The sequence below is a fragment of the Arachis hypogaea genome, chromosome 2 (assembly GCF_003086295.3).
Source record: "Arachis hypogaea cultivar Tifrunner chromosome 2, arahy.Tifrunner.gnm2.J5K5, whole genome shotgun sequence".
In the NCBI taxonomy this organism is placed as follows: Eukaryota; Viridiplantae; Streptophyta; class Magnoliopsida; order Fabales; family Fabaceae; genus Arachis; species Arachis hypogaea.
Genome location: NC_092037.1, coordinates 12,986,722 through 12,999,366, shown reverse-complemented (window position 1 = coordinate 12,999,366; position 12,645 = coordinate 12,986,722). Strand labels below are relative to the sequence as shown.

At 40.1% G+C, this 12,645-nt stretch overlaps 1 long non-coding RNA gene across 1 annotated transcript; it reads left to right on the top strand.

Annotated features, from left to right (window-relative positions):
* The first annotated feature begins 1,740 nt into the window (after positions 1–1,740).
* LOC140178382 (uncharacterized) lies at positions 1,741–5,825 on the top strand. Its single transcript, XR_011871515.1, has 4 exons — positions 1,741–2,625; positions 2,699–2,801; positions 2,913–3,026; positions 5,588–5,825. It is a non-coding gene; the product is annotated as an uncharacterized lncRNA (long non-coding RNA).
* Positions 5,826–12,645: the final 6,820 nt, after the last annotated feature.

Sequence of the window (12,645 nt, the reverse complement as noted above, 5' to 3'; positions counted from 1 at the left end):
CCTCCCCAGGGCCGAACCACTGACCTGTAGCCTCCACCATTGAGGAGCCATGGCGACCCAACCCAGCGCCGCTGCGGCGTCCAGGCCGCTTCCCTTCATGCGAAGCCCTTTCCCCTTCCCTGTGCTCTATCACTCCTCCCACTATCTTCGAAGGTTAGAACAGGGCAAAACCTCTATTTCCATTTCATTGCGTCCTAACCGCTGCCACGTCGCCAGCGCCACAACCAGGCCAGTTGAGTTGCTCCGCCCATTCCTCACCACCACATTTCCTTCTCCTTCCCTGCTCTAATTTTCTGCTTCCCAGGTCTCAATTATTTTCTCTTCTGTTTATTCTGTTTAGTATGTTACAGGTTGTTAATTCAATTTGTTTAGTTAGTTTAGTTAGATTAGTTTAGCTTAGTTGATTAGGTGGTTAGAGAATCTGAGCTGAATAGTGAATTTAGGTTTGTTTTGATTAATGCTGCTGTTTGGAAATGTTGTTGTTTCATTGATTTGCCCAGTGCTAAATTGGCTTGTCTGATTCTGCTGCACCCCTGTCTCTTGCTGCTGTGCTTTTGTTCATGGCGGTTTGGAGTGAAAGCTGCTAAATATTGTTAATGGTTGCTTGTGCAGTGATGATTTTTGCTCAATGTATGAATTTAAGTTGTTATTGCTACTGAGTTCTTGTTTCAATGTGACCTTTGTTGTTGGATTCAGTTGGGTGTAATTGTTGAATTCTTATTGCTTACTTGTAATTGGTTGTTGAATTCAACAAATGGAATACTGCCTGAATCCATTACTTTTGTTCATTGTGCTGTTTTGGTACTGTGTTTTAAGCCATTATTTTTGTTCATTGTTCAAAGAAAGCATGCTGCTTGTTGCTTAATTGGTTATGGCTTAATTGTGCATTGCTATTTGCTGCTGTATGTTGGCTTATTTGTTTATTTCATATGAATTCACATGTGATTTTTGTGTGTTTAGTGTTCATAGATTCATATGAATCTTGGTTTGATTGAGCAATATTGGAAAATAGGCGAATTTACTGCTAAAATGCTGCAGGATTTTTCTTAACCTTGTTTCATTAAATGACATTGTTTTATTTGGTGCAACAAGATTCTATTTGACGGATTTCTGTGTCAAAAAGAATCTTGTTTTCTAAATGGTTTTGGAAATTTTCTCAAGGGCTTCCTTACAAGTTTTGGTCAATTTTTGAACTTCTTTGCTTGTTTTAAATTGTGTGTTATCCATAAGTATCACATAGCCTTAATTGATTTTTCAATTGATCATAAACTTGAAATTCTTTTGTGTAAGACCCAAAACTTTTGAAAAGTCTTATTATGATCAAGTCTCAAATCATATGGTTATTTATAGCCTTAATTTCGGAAATTATTTTATTAAAGATTATTAAGGCAAGTTTTGATTTATTGAATTTGAGACGAGTTATGATCTTTATCCAATTTTATAATTATTGGATTATTTTCTGTATTTAAATTATAAAGTTGATAGTTATGGAATAATAAGGATTTTATATTATATAGACTAAATAATTAATATTTTAATATATTGATATTGCTATTTTAGAAAATAGAGAAATTAATTATATTATTTCTAAATTTTGGATTTGGACATTTTATTGAAAATAAAGTGTAAAATTGATGAACAAATAGTATTTTATGCACTATTATTGTTGAATTAGAATTTATTTCTAATTACTACATTATACCTATTTTTAAGTGAAATTACTAAAATACCCCTAACCCTAAGTTTCAAAAATGAAACCCTAATCCTATACCCAGCAGCCGCTACCTTTCTTCTCCCCTCAGCAGCTGCAACTCCTCCTTCCCAAACAGACACCCACGCATAGCTTTCCTCACCCAGCAGCAAGCAACACACCTTTTCCCCCCTTTCTCCAATTCAATGTGCAACAATAGTAGGAGAAATAAACAAGAGAAACGGACCAGAGAGAGAGGCTGAGTTGCGGATGGAGAGAGGAGGAGAGGAAGGAGATTCGTGCTGGGCTCCACCGCCGCCGTCGCATTGTCGCCGTCAGCACTGCAAGATGCCATTCACGTCGATGTCCCTGAAGCTTCGCACTGCTGTCCAACCGCTGCGCCTCGCCGTCAGTTGCTGCTCATTCTCATCGTGACCAGAGGAGAGCGTGAGACCGAGAGAGAGAGAGAAAGCGTGGAGTCGGCGTTGCGCGGAGAGGGACTCGCCGCTCCTTCCCATCACCGCCGAGCTGCCATTGTCGACGCGTGTCACTGCGGCTGAGGGTGTCACCACCACCAAACCCCGACCGAAGATGCTTCCACTGCATGCGAGAGAAAGAGGAGTGATGAGGCAGAACGCGTCCTCGCCGGAGCTCTTGAGCGCCGCCGTCGTTCGTGCCTCCTCCCGCTGCCAAATCTGCTCCCACTTATGGGTTCTGGAATCTGACCCGGATGCCGCTGCCACCATCCGAGCTCGCTGCTGTTGATGATGGTAAGCCCAAACCGCCGCCGACAAAAGGGGTTCAGGCCGCCGTAGGTGTCACTGCCGGAGAAGGGAGCGCATCTCTGTGATTCGACCACCAGGAGTGGTTCTGTGACTTTAGGGACCACCGCCGAAGCTTCTGGCTACTTCTGCCGTCGCCGGAAAAGTATGCCGGTAAGGGTTTTAATTTGCAGTTTCTGTCCTTTTTGGATTTCAGAAAGAGTATTGATACTGCGTGGTTGTACAGCTGCTATTATGAGAAATTCGGGCCGCTGCTGTTATTCAGAATTTATTAACGGAGCCGCTGTCGAGTCGATTTGGAATTGCGGCTGTTTTGTTTCGTTAATTTAGTGAGTATCTCTATTTCGAAAGCCTCACGTTAGTACCTTGTTGTGCTTGGTTAATGAATATGAGTTTTGGTAATGTGGGATCGAGTCCTGATTGTTATGTGTTGCGATTAGAGTTGGTGAGATTGTTGAAAACGCAAGTGGAGCCGAGTTGCTGGCTGCAGTTGGTTTTGGGTTGAGGCGGAGAGGACTTTGTGAGACTTTTGGGCTATGGAATTGCGTTTTGAGGTAGGGGCACTTTCCAAACACTATGTTTTATGTATTGAAATTATTACATATGGATACTGATGTGAGATATTGTGTATTTGGTGATTGTATCTGCCTTATGTATTATTTGATTGACCCGAATGATTATGGATGTTGATTTGGCTGAATTGTTGTGCGGCTTGTGAAATGTAATGTTTTGAAGTTGATTCTTTAAAGATTTGAAATCTGAGTTTAATCCGCTGAGGATTGATTTGGGTTGAGTTAATTGTTTTAATGATTTGAAAAGTCGAATGCACTTTTGAATTTAGCCTGTTTTACTTTAATTGACTTGGTTTTGGACAAATGATTTGTTATTGAACCGTTTCTTTAAAGCTTTAGAAATGAGTTAAATCGGTTGATATTGATTTGATTTTAAAACGGTTCCCTTGAGATATGCCAATGAGGTGACTGTTGGATTTAGCTTGATTTTGAATTGATTTTTGGATTCTGGACTGTTGAAAGGGATTGAGGAACGGTTTAGTTGGGACCCAAACCGGGTGGCAAAGTCCAAGTTTTAGGGGAGATTGTGCCGAAATTTCTATAAAATCTGAGGCTTTATTTGAAATGTTATTTGGGAAATTTTGAGTTTAATGCCTTTCCTATTTACTCGGAGGATTGTGAATTTAGGGCTTCTCTTATTATCTTTGCTTAGAACGATTATGAAAGCGATGAAGCTATGCTTTGAAAGAATTATTGAAAAAAGAGAATCATGATTTCTCCTTGTTTTTCAAGAAGAATAGTATGTTTTTGGGTACAAGTTATTCGGAAGAGAATTTTGCCTTGGGGCTATTTTAAAAGGTAAAACGGGTTTATGTTTTTCTCTATTAAACATAAAGAGTGTCAATTGGAAGAGTTTTTTTGTGATTTTAAAAGGAATTGGATTTCGATTGATGAACTTCATTATTTTGACGTTTTGAATAAGATTCAGAGTACCCTTTGAACTCTAGTTTAACACAACAAAAAATGATTCTCTTAGCAGTTTGAAACGCTTCATATTTAATTATGAAATTGAAGCCGATTTTGTTTAAGTAAAGGAAATGGCTTTGAAAAGAGTAATTGATTACATGACTCGGATTGGCTTAGATCCTATTTTATTACTCAATTCGAAAAGCCAATGTTTTAATGATTTTAAATGAATTTGGCGGAATGAGTTATGTTATTCTCCCCTAAAAACTTGAGACTCTGCCGAGAAACTTTTGTTATTAAATCACCTTGTTAGATGGATGATTTTGAATGTTTCAAAATGAATCTTTAACTTGCCATGGTTATGGAAGTTGTGGAAAGAGGATGTCGAGAGTGGCATTGTTTTTAAAAGGGGAACTTACTTTGAGTAAAAGTGGCTTATGAGCCTGAGATGATTTGAAAAACGAGATTTCTAAAGTCAAGGCTAAAAAGAGTTGAAACTTGATTTCAAAGTGAAACTATTTGGGAAAAAGTGATTTATGGCTTAAATGCCGATTTTATGAATCGATGATGTTGAATGTGGAAGTGCTGTTTTGTTGTGAGCCGGAATGGCTATGTATGATTATAAATATTGGTTGGTTCTGGATTGAACCGTGAGCCGAAATGGCTGTGTATGATATGAATATTGGCTGGTTTTGGACTGAACCGTGAGCCGGATGGCTGAGATGGATGTTGATCCATGGATGAGATTGAATGCATGTATATGCTGAATCATTGATAAATGTGAATGTTGCACTTCCACTACCAGAGATAAGAGTTTTCCTGGGAGAAAGCAGTGGCTAGCCATCACGTGCTACAGGTTGAGACTCGAAGCTCTTTTGACCCTATGTCGTCAGGGTGGCCGGGCACTGTGAAAGCCCCGGATGAGCTCACCCCCATAAATATTCACCAGTGAGGGTGATGGATGTGGATCATGATTATGATCAAGTTTATATTGAGTATAACTCGAGTTGGGGAGACACGACAGAGGGACAGTCCAATGGTTAGCTACCAGGACTTGTCGGGTTGGCTCTATAACCGACAGATGATATCATCAGCCACTAGGGACAGGCATGCATCATATGCATCTATGTGACATTTATTGGGTGTGCATATTGTACTTGGTTTGCCTATGTGATTACTTGTGATCACCTGCTACTTGTTCTACTGCTGTAACTGTTTGTTTGTTCTTGAACTTCCTATCTGTGTTTACAACTGGGACTCTGTTGGTTTGTGGTGATTGGTTGTTGGTTGGATTGTTTGGGCTTAGGGCTGTGGTTGAAATGAGATGGATCGATGGTTGGTTTTAGTTTTGTGTTTCTAATTTGGAATAGTATGAAAGGCTATTTTTGGTTTAGCATAGATGAACCTTTTGAAAAGCTTTCAAAATATTGTTTTAAATGAACAGTTTCTTTTCAGAAAAGGATTCCAGATTTTCTCTTTTACTGTAAACCATTATTTTTTGAAAAGAGGCATAAGTCAGTTATTTATCACTGGTACGGTTTATCTTCACGTATCCTATTACAGTAATTCCCAAAAACCCTCTACTGAGAACCCTTTCGAGGATGATGTTCTCACCCCCTACATTTTTTCCCTTTCAGGATATGGGCGCTGAAGTCACGAAGAGTTTATTTAATTGTTGTTGTGATGTTCTATATTGCTTTAGATTGTTATTTATTGTACCCTCGCCTTTATCTTGATATATTCTGTAAGAGGGATAGGAATTGTATTAGATAATGCTTGTAATATTATTTATATGTATATGTATATATATGGATGTACTCTTTATGAGTTCATGTAAGTTGTATGGTATGTATGGATGTACGTTGTATAGCAAAAGTATTTTTGGGAGCGGTATTGCGGTTTAAAGTTTTAAACAGGCTCATATTTTAGTATTAAATAGTATAAGTGTCGTCGTAATGTCCGAGCTATCAGAGTTGGGCAACCGGAAGCGTGAGCTTTGGTAGTTAGGGTGTTACATTTTGAGAATTGGAGCCTCTTTTGCATAAACTCACAAGTTTGAAGGTTTTTAAATCTATGTGGCTGATTTGATTCATTTTATTCATACCTAATTTACATTAAGTCACATAGATCATGAGGTTTTCAATTCTTATTTCAACTTGTGACTTTTATGCTTCATTATAATTTGGTGTTTGAATGTCCCTTGATTAACTTGTTTCTCAATGTTTTAACTTTGTCAACACCAAATTGATTTAACTTATGCCAAATGAGGGTAATTAGTATTCATTTGATTATGTGCTCCACACATACATGTGCATTACTTGTTTTGGCATTTTGAATTGTTGAGAAGTTGAACATGAACTTGCTTGTTTTGGAATTTGTTGGAATTTTCAGAATTAAGGGACGTTTTTGCTATGCACATAACTTTTGCCTTTCTTTTCTTTTTCAACTAACTTTTTCTTTTTCCTCACATAATTTTTTACCTTTGTTTTCTTTTTCCTCACCTAACTTTTAACTTTTCTTTCCTTTTTTCAACTAACTATTTTCTTTTTTCTCACATAACTTTTAACTTTCCTTTTTCTTTTTAACTAACCATTTTCTTTTTCTTCACTTAACTCTTGACTCTTTTTTTCCTTTTCAACTAACATTAACTTTTTAACTGTTTTTTTCTCTGTGCATAGCAACAATGCTCCTTTCTTCCTTTTATCTTTGATAAACAAGCAAGTCAAGTGGCTGTTATGTGTCTGATTGATTGGAAGTTGCTCCCATTTACTTTCACATTGGTTTTCATGCATGCTTTCGTTCAATCTTATATTTCCATTCACTTCATATATATGCTATTTTGTGATTCAGTTTTCAGCTTCTGTTCACTTGAGGAGGATCATCCTCTCCGGCAACCTCGACATAACCTGAGCTGGACATTCCATTCGAGCATTCTGAGGAGGAGGAGGCCCAGCATCATGAGCTGGAGGAGGCACAAGACTCACCAGCTGATGGTGGAGGTGATCAACGGACATATGAACCAGCAGAGATACCTCAACGCCCTCTGCTCCCTGAGGTGGTGATGTGGGCTGATCAGTAGGATGCTGGGATGGTGGAGATAGCTCAACACCAATGGCTCCAGCCTCAGCCTCGTGCTCAGGTGGCGGAGATACCTCAACGCCCTTGCCCTAAGATGCATCATCTGCTTCTGATTGCTCCTCAGGTGTGTCTATTGTCTCCACCATCGAGTCCCATTCTCTATTCTACAGCATGATGTTCTCATATTTCCTATTCACACGCTTCTCCAAGCGCTCTAGCCGCTTCAAAATCTTGAGGCATAGCTATTGAGTCGCAGAGCAACCAAGACAAGATGATGATGCTGCTGGTTGTGAGGTAGGGGGCTGTGGTGCTGCTGATGTAGAAGGCTGTGCTGTTGCTGTACGGCTTGATTTCCCATCAGTTACCTTTCTCTTTTTTTTCTTCCCATCAGCCCAACCAGGGTAATTCTTCAGCCAGTCTCCATGAGGGATGAACAAATCCTTGTTGGGTATAATCGGTGTGTAGTCATTTGGATCCCATTCAAGTCCAGCTTTCCCGACATCTCAGATATCAAGACCAGAAAGGCTGCCTTCCGCTTAAGAGATACCGGTACTCGCCTTATAGAGGTCCTAATAATCTTGGGTAAGTTGACCGGTTCACCTTCTAAGACAGCCCAAACCAGCACGACCGTCTCCCAAGTAATGGTGGTCTCATGTGTGGTCGAAATGGCAAAGCTGGTCAGAAGTTACTGCCATATCCGAGCATCAAAAGTCAGCTGTTTAACCGGAAGACCAATTGGCTTAGGCACCTTTCCTACACTCATAACCCATTCTGAGTTAGGGATGGCTATCTTTTTCAGCACCCTATCCCAGTCTAAGGCACCCAACTGGCGGTCCACTTGAGCCTTAGCATAAGCACATCTCCCTTTTAGTTTGGGTGGGATTTGGAGAATTTTAGCAATTGCCACTTCAGTGATAGGAATCTGTTTGCCTCGAACCAGGACATACTTGAGGTTGACGTTATCAAAATTAGCATGAAACTCTATCACCTACCAGGCGTTTGTTTCAGTCAACTCTCTATCCATGAAGCCCCACCCGCGGCTCTCAATATGAGAATCCACTAATGCTCGGAGCTCGCGGGGTAGTTCATCTATCTTTGATTCTCTTTCAACATTTAGCTTCTTTTTTTATGTTTCATCTATGCGTGTTTCATCTGTGCGTACGCATAGAGAGAATCGCGTACGCATCAAAGAAGGATAGGGAGCATAAGTCGCCTATGCAAACAGCACATACGCGTGAGGTGCTCTCTACCTGGCCCCAATGCGCACGCATATAATGAATGTATACGCGTCTTGGGCCAGATTCAAGCAATGCGTACACATGCATAAAGGTCGCGTACGTATACAAAGCTGAAGGTCAATAAAATTCGCGTACGCGAAAGGCCCATACGCATATGATACTCTCTGTCCAGGGGTAATGTATGTGCATACAAGGAATGCTTACACGTCTTGGGCCAAATTTGGGGCAATGCGTATGTATATAGTGCTGGGAACATAAATTTTGTTCCTCTCCCCCAAGAGGCTTCCCTACACATAATACTACCAATTTTTGCATTCTAAGACTCTAAACAAACAAAACAAAGTTCCTAAAGCAAATATTCACATAAATAAAAGGAATGCAAAGAATCAAAAGACCTAAAACTAACAAAAATCAACCAATCCAAGCAAGTATTCACATGAAAACAAAGAAAGATGGAGGATCATACCATGGTGGGGTGTCTCCCACATAACACTTTTCTCTAACGTCCCTAAGTTGGACGTGCATGAGCTCAAAATTCATCTCTTTGGAACATCCTCAACGTCATCCACCTTGCTCTCCTTGTTGCCTTTGGCTAGAGCATCTTTCAAAGGGAGATGCTTCCACTTGTTAATTGAATCGTGATTGCGTGCCTTGTTTCCTTGATAGCATGGAGGTTGTGGACCATTTTTCTCTTCTTTGTCAATTTCTCTTATTCCCAATCCCTTAATGACATTTATCTCATCATCACTTTCGAAGTAGACTTCAACTACATCATCTTCAACTATGTCACAACCAAAAATGGAATGCACCTCTAAGGGCTGCCTCATAGTTTCTTCCGATTTGAACTTCACCACCTCCCCTTTAGCATCAAATGAATATTCACCAGAATAAGCATCCAACTTAAAGTGGGATGTCTTCAAGAATGGTTTTCCAAGTAAGATAGAAGACGGTCTATCCGAATCAATGGGAGGTGTCTCTAGATTATGGAAATCCACCAGAAAAATTAAGTCCTGAATTCTCACCAATACATTTTCAGTAACCCCCACAACCAAAATTACACTCTTGTCTGCTACCACAAACCTATCCTCGGATCGCTTCAACGGTACAAGGTTCAACTTCTCATAAACCGAGAGTGGCATGATACTCACACAAAATCTTAAGCCACACATGCAATACTTAAGTTGAATCTAACCAATCATACAAGATGCCAAGCAAGGATCGGGATCACTATATTTTTCAGGAAAGGAATCCATCATAGAAGAAATAGAATTACCATTCATTCCTAGTCCACCAATATTCTCTTTGTGAGTGCACACATCCTTAAGGAATTTAGCTTACTTCGGAACTTGATGTATGACATCAAAGAGTGGAATAGTTACCTCCATATTCTTGAAAATTTGCACTATGTTAGGATCAAGCTCCTCTTGCTTCTTGGCCTTCTTGCCCACGGTTGGAAAAGGTATAGGAATTTGTTCCTCCAAGTTGTTCTTCCTTTTCAGTTCCTTGGCCTTCAATTGTTCCTCTTCTTCTCTTGTAACCTCCTCCTTTTCATCCTCATTTAATTCCATTGTTCCCTCAGTTCCTACATTGGAGACATCCTCCGTCAAAATAATAGGTTTGGGCTTAACCTCCTCAAATGTTGTACCGCTTCTTAAGGTAATTGCGTTGATGCTACCCCTTGAGTTTAGAATGGGTTGAGAAGGAAAGGGTTGGGATGGAAGGCTAGAGGAGCTAGATGCTTGGGTGGTATTGGTATTGTTGGTAGGAGGTAGGGACAACCTTTAGAGCATCTCGGCTATAGAGGACATTTGAGCACTCATATTACCAACTTGTGTATTGAGATTCCTTGTGTTCTCTTCATTTTTCTCTATCATAACCCTAAGCCTCTCTTGTTCTTGGTAGAATGCACGGTGAGAGTCATCACCTTGGTTTGTGGAAGAGGAAGGAGGTTGATTGGTTTGTTGTCTTTGGTGAGGTGGTTAGTATGTATGGTCATTGGTTTTGTTTTGTTGTGAGTGTTGGTATGGTTGATTATGGTGGTTTTGGTTGGCTTGGTAGGTTTTGTTGTGGTATTGGGGAGAAGGTTGGTTATGGTATTGAGAAGATGAGTTGCCTTGGTTCCATCTTTAATTGTGGTTATTTCTTTGAGTATTGTCCCTCCACCCTTGATTAGAGCTATTACCATAGGAGTAATTGCTTTGATTTTGAGGTTGATAAGGTGGACGGTTGTTGTAGTTGTTGGCTACCACGAGTGTAATCTCCTTGGACTTGAGGGCATTGGTTAGTGTAGTGTGAGGTACAAGAGCACACACCACAAACTCTTAGAGGACCTTCAAGTTGGAGGATTTGAGGTGCAGCTTGGATTGATTGAGATGTCTTTTGCCCATGGATCTCTTTGAGGAGAGTGGTCATTTCTCCAAGCACTTTAGTCAAAGCCAAGTCAAAAGAAGGTGTTTCTGCCACACTCTGGGGAGGATTGTTCCTCACTCTCACATGTTGGGTAGCTTCGACAACATCATTGATCAAACTTCATGCTTCCGCCGCCGTGTTGTTCTTAGAAAGAGAGCCACAACTAAAGGCAGTAAGCAATCTCTTATCCAGTGCACAGAGATATCCAGTGAATAGCTAATGAGCAAATGAGTATCTAACCCATGATATGGATAAGATTCCAACAACCTCCTAAATCGAGTCCAATATTCATAGAACGTCTCTTTGTCTCTTTGCATGATACCAGAAATCTCCTTCTGGATGTAATCAGTTTTCTCCAAAGGGAAAAACTTATCCAAGAATTCTCTTCTCAATAGGTCCAATTCAGTCACCACTTCATCCAATTGAGAGTAAAACCATTCCTTAGCTTGCCCCTCAAGAGAGAAGGGAAAAGCAAAAACCATGATCGTGATTTAATCACCATGTCTCCTAGTTGTGGAGCAGGCCACTTGAAAGTCTCTCAAGTGCCTAATGGGGTCTTAGCCCGGTAGTCCATAGTACTTAGGCAGCAAGTTAATCAGACTATTCTTTAACTCAAAATTAGGGTCAAGATTCGGATACCGAACTTGCAACGATTGAAGAATGAGATCTGGTGCTCCTTGCTCATGCAAGGTAATCCTACGCGACTCCGCCATGTGGTTTTCATCTGCAGTATTCAAGGATATATCAGTAGTGCCAACAGAGAAGTAGAAAGTTTCTTTGTTGAATGTGGACTCTAGATCACTCTTGGTTTGGTCTAGTGTTTCGGAAGGTTCCTCAAGAGAGGCCGAAGCACTAGCCCTATAATCCAACCGACGTCTAGCTTGCTGAGTATGAAGTAAGGTTCTTTCAATTTCGGGAACAAACTCGACTAAGTTAGGATCCAGTTGAGACCGAGTCATTCAACTTAGAAGTCATAGCTCATGCATCGAAGAAAATCTAAACTAAAAACAAACTAATGAAAGCAAATAAAATATTCACAATATTCACATATTCACATAACCATATTGAAGCAGACATTGCAAATCATTTTCCGGCAACGGCGCCAAAAACTTGATGAAGAGATTATCCCTGATCTAGATTTTATCAACAAAGATCATGTCATAGTATAGTTTTATACCGACAAATAACCCCTCGATCAAATTTTGATATGGTTGCAATGTGTGCTTCAATATTGGTTATGTGAATATGTGAATATTGTGAATAGTTTACTTACTTTCATTAGTTTGTTTTTAGTTTAGATTTTCTTTAATGCATGAGCTATGACTTCTAAGTTGAATGACTCGGTCTCAACTGGATTCTAGATTAGCCGAGTTTGATCCCAAAATTGAAAGAACCTTACTTCATACTCGGTAAGTTAGACGTCGGTTGAATTACGCGGCTAGTGCTTCGGCCTCTCTTGAGGAATCTTGCGAAACACTAGACTAAATCGAGAGTGATATAGAGTCCACATTCAACGAAGGAACTTTCTACTCCTCTATTGGCACTACTAATATATCCTTGAATACTGCAGGTGAAAACCACATGGCAGAACTGCATAGAATTACCTTGCATGAGCAAGGAGCACCGGATCTCATTCGTCAACGGTTGCAAGCACGGTATTCGAATCTTGACCCTAATTTTGAGTTGAAGAATAATTTGATTAACTTGTTGTCTAAGTACCATAGATTACCGGGCTAAGGCCCCATTAGGCACTTGAGAGACTTTCAAGTGGCCTGCTCCACAACTAGGAGACATGGTGCTGATGAAATTGCGATCATGGTTTTTGCTTTTTCCTTCTCTCTTGAGGGACAAGCTAAGGAAGGGTTTTACTCTCAACCAGATGAAGTGGTGACTGAATGAGACCTATTGAGTAGAGAATTCTTGGATAAGTTATTCCTTCTAGAGAAAAATGATTACATTCAGAAGGAGAT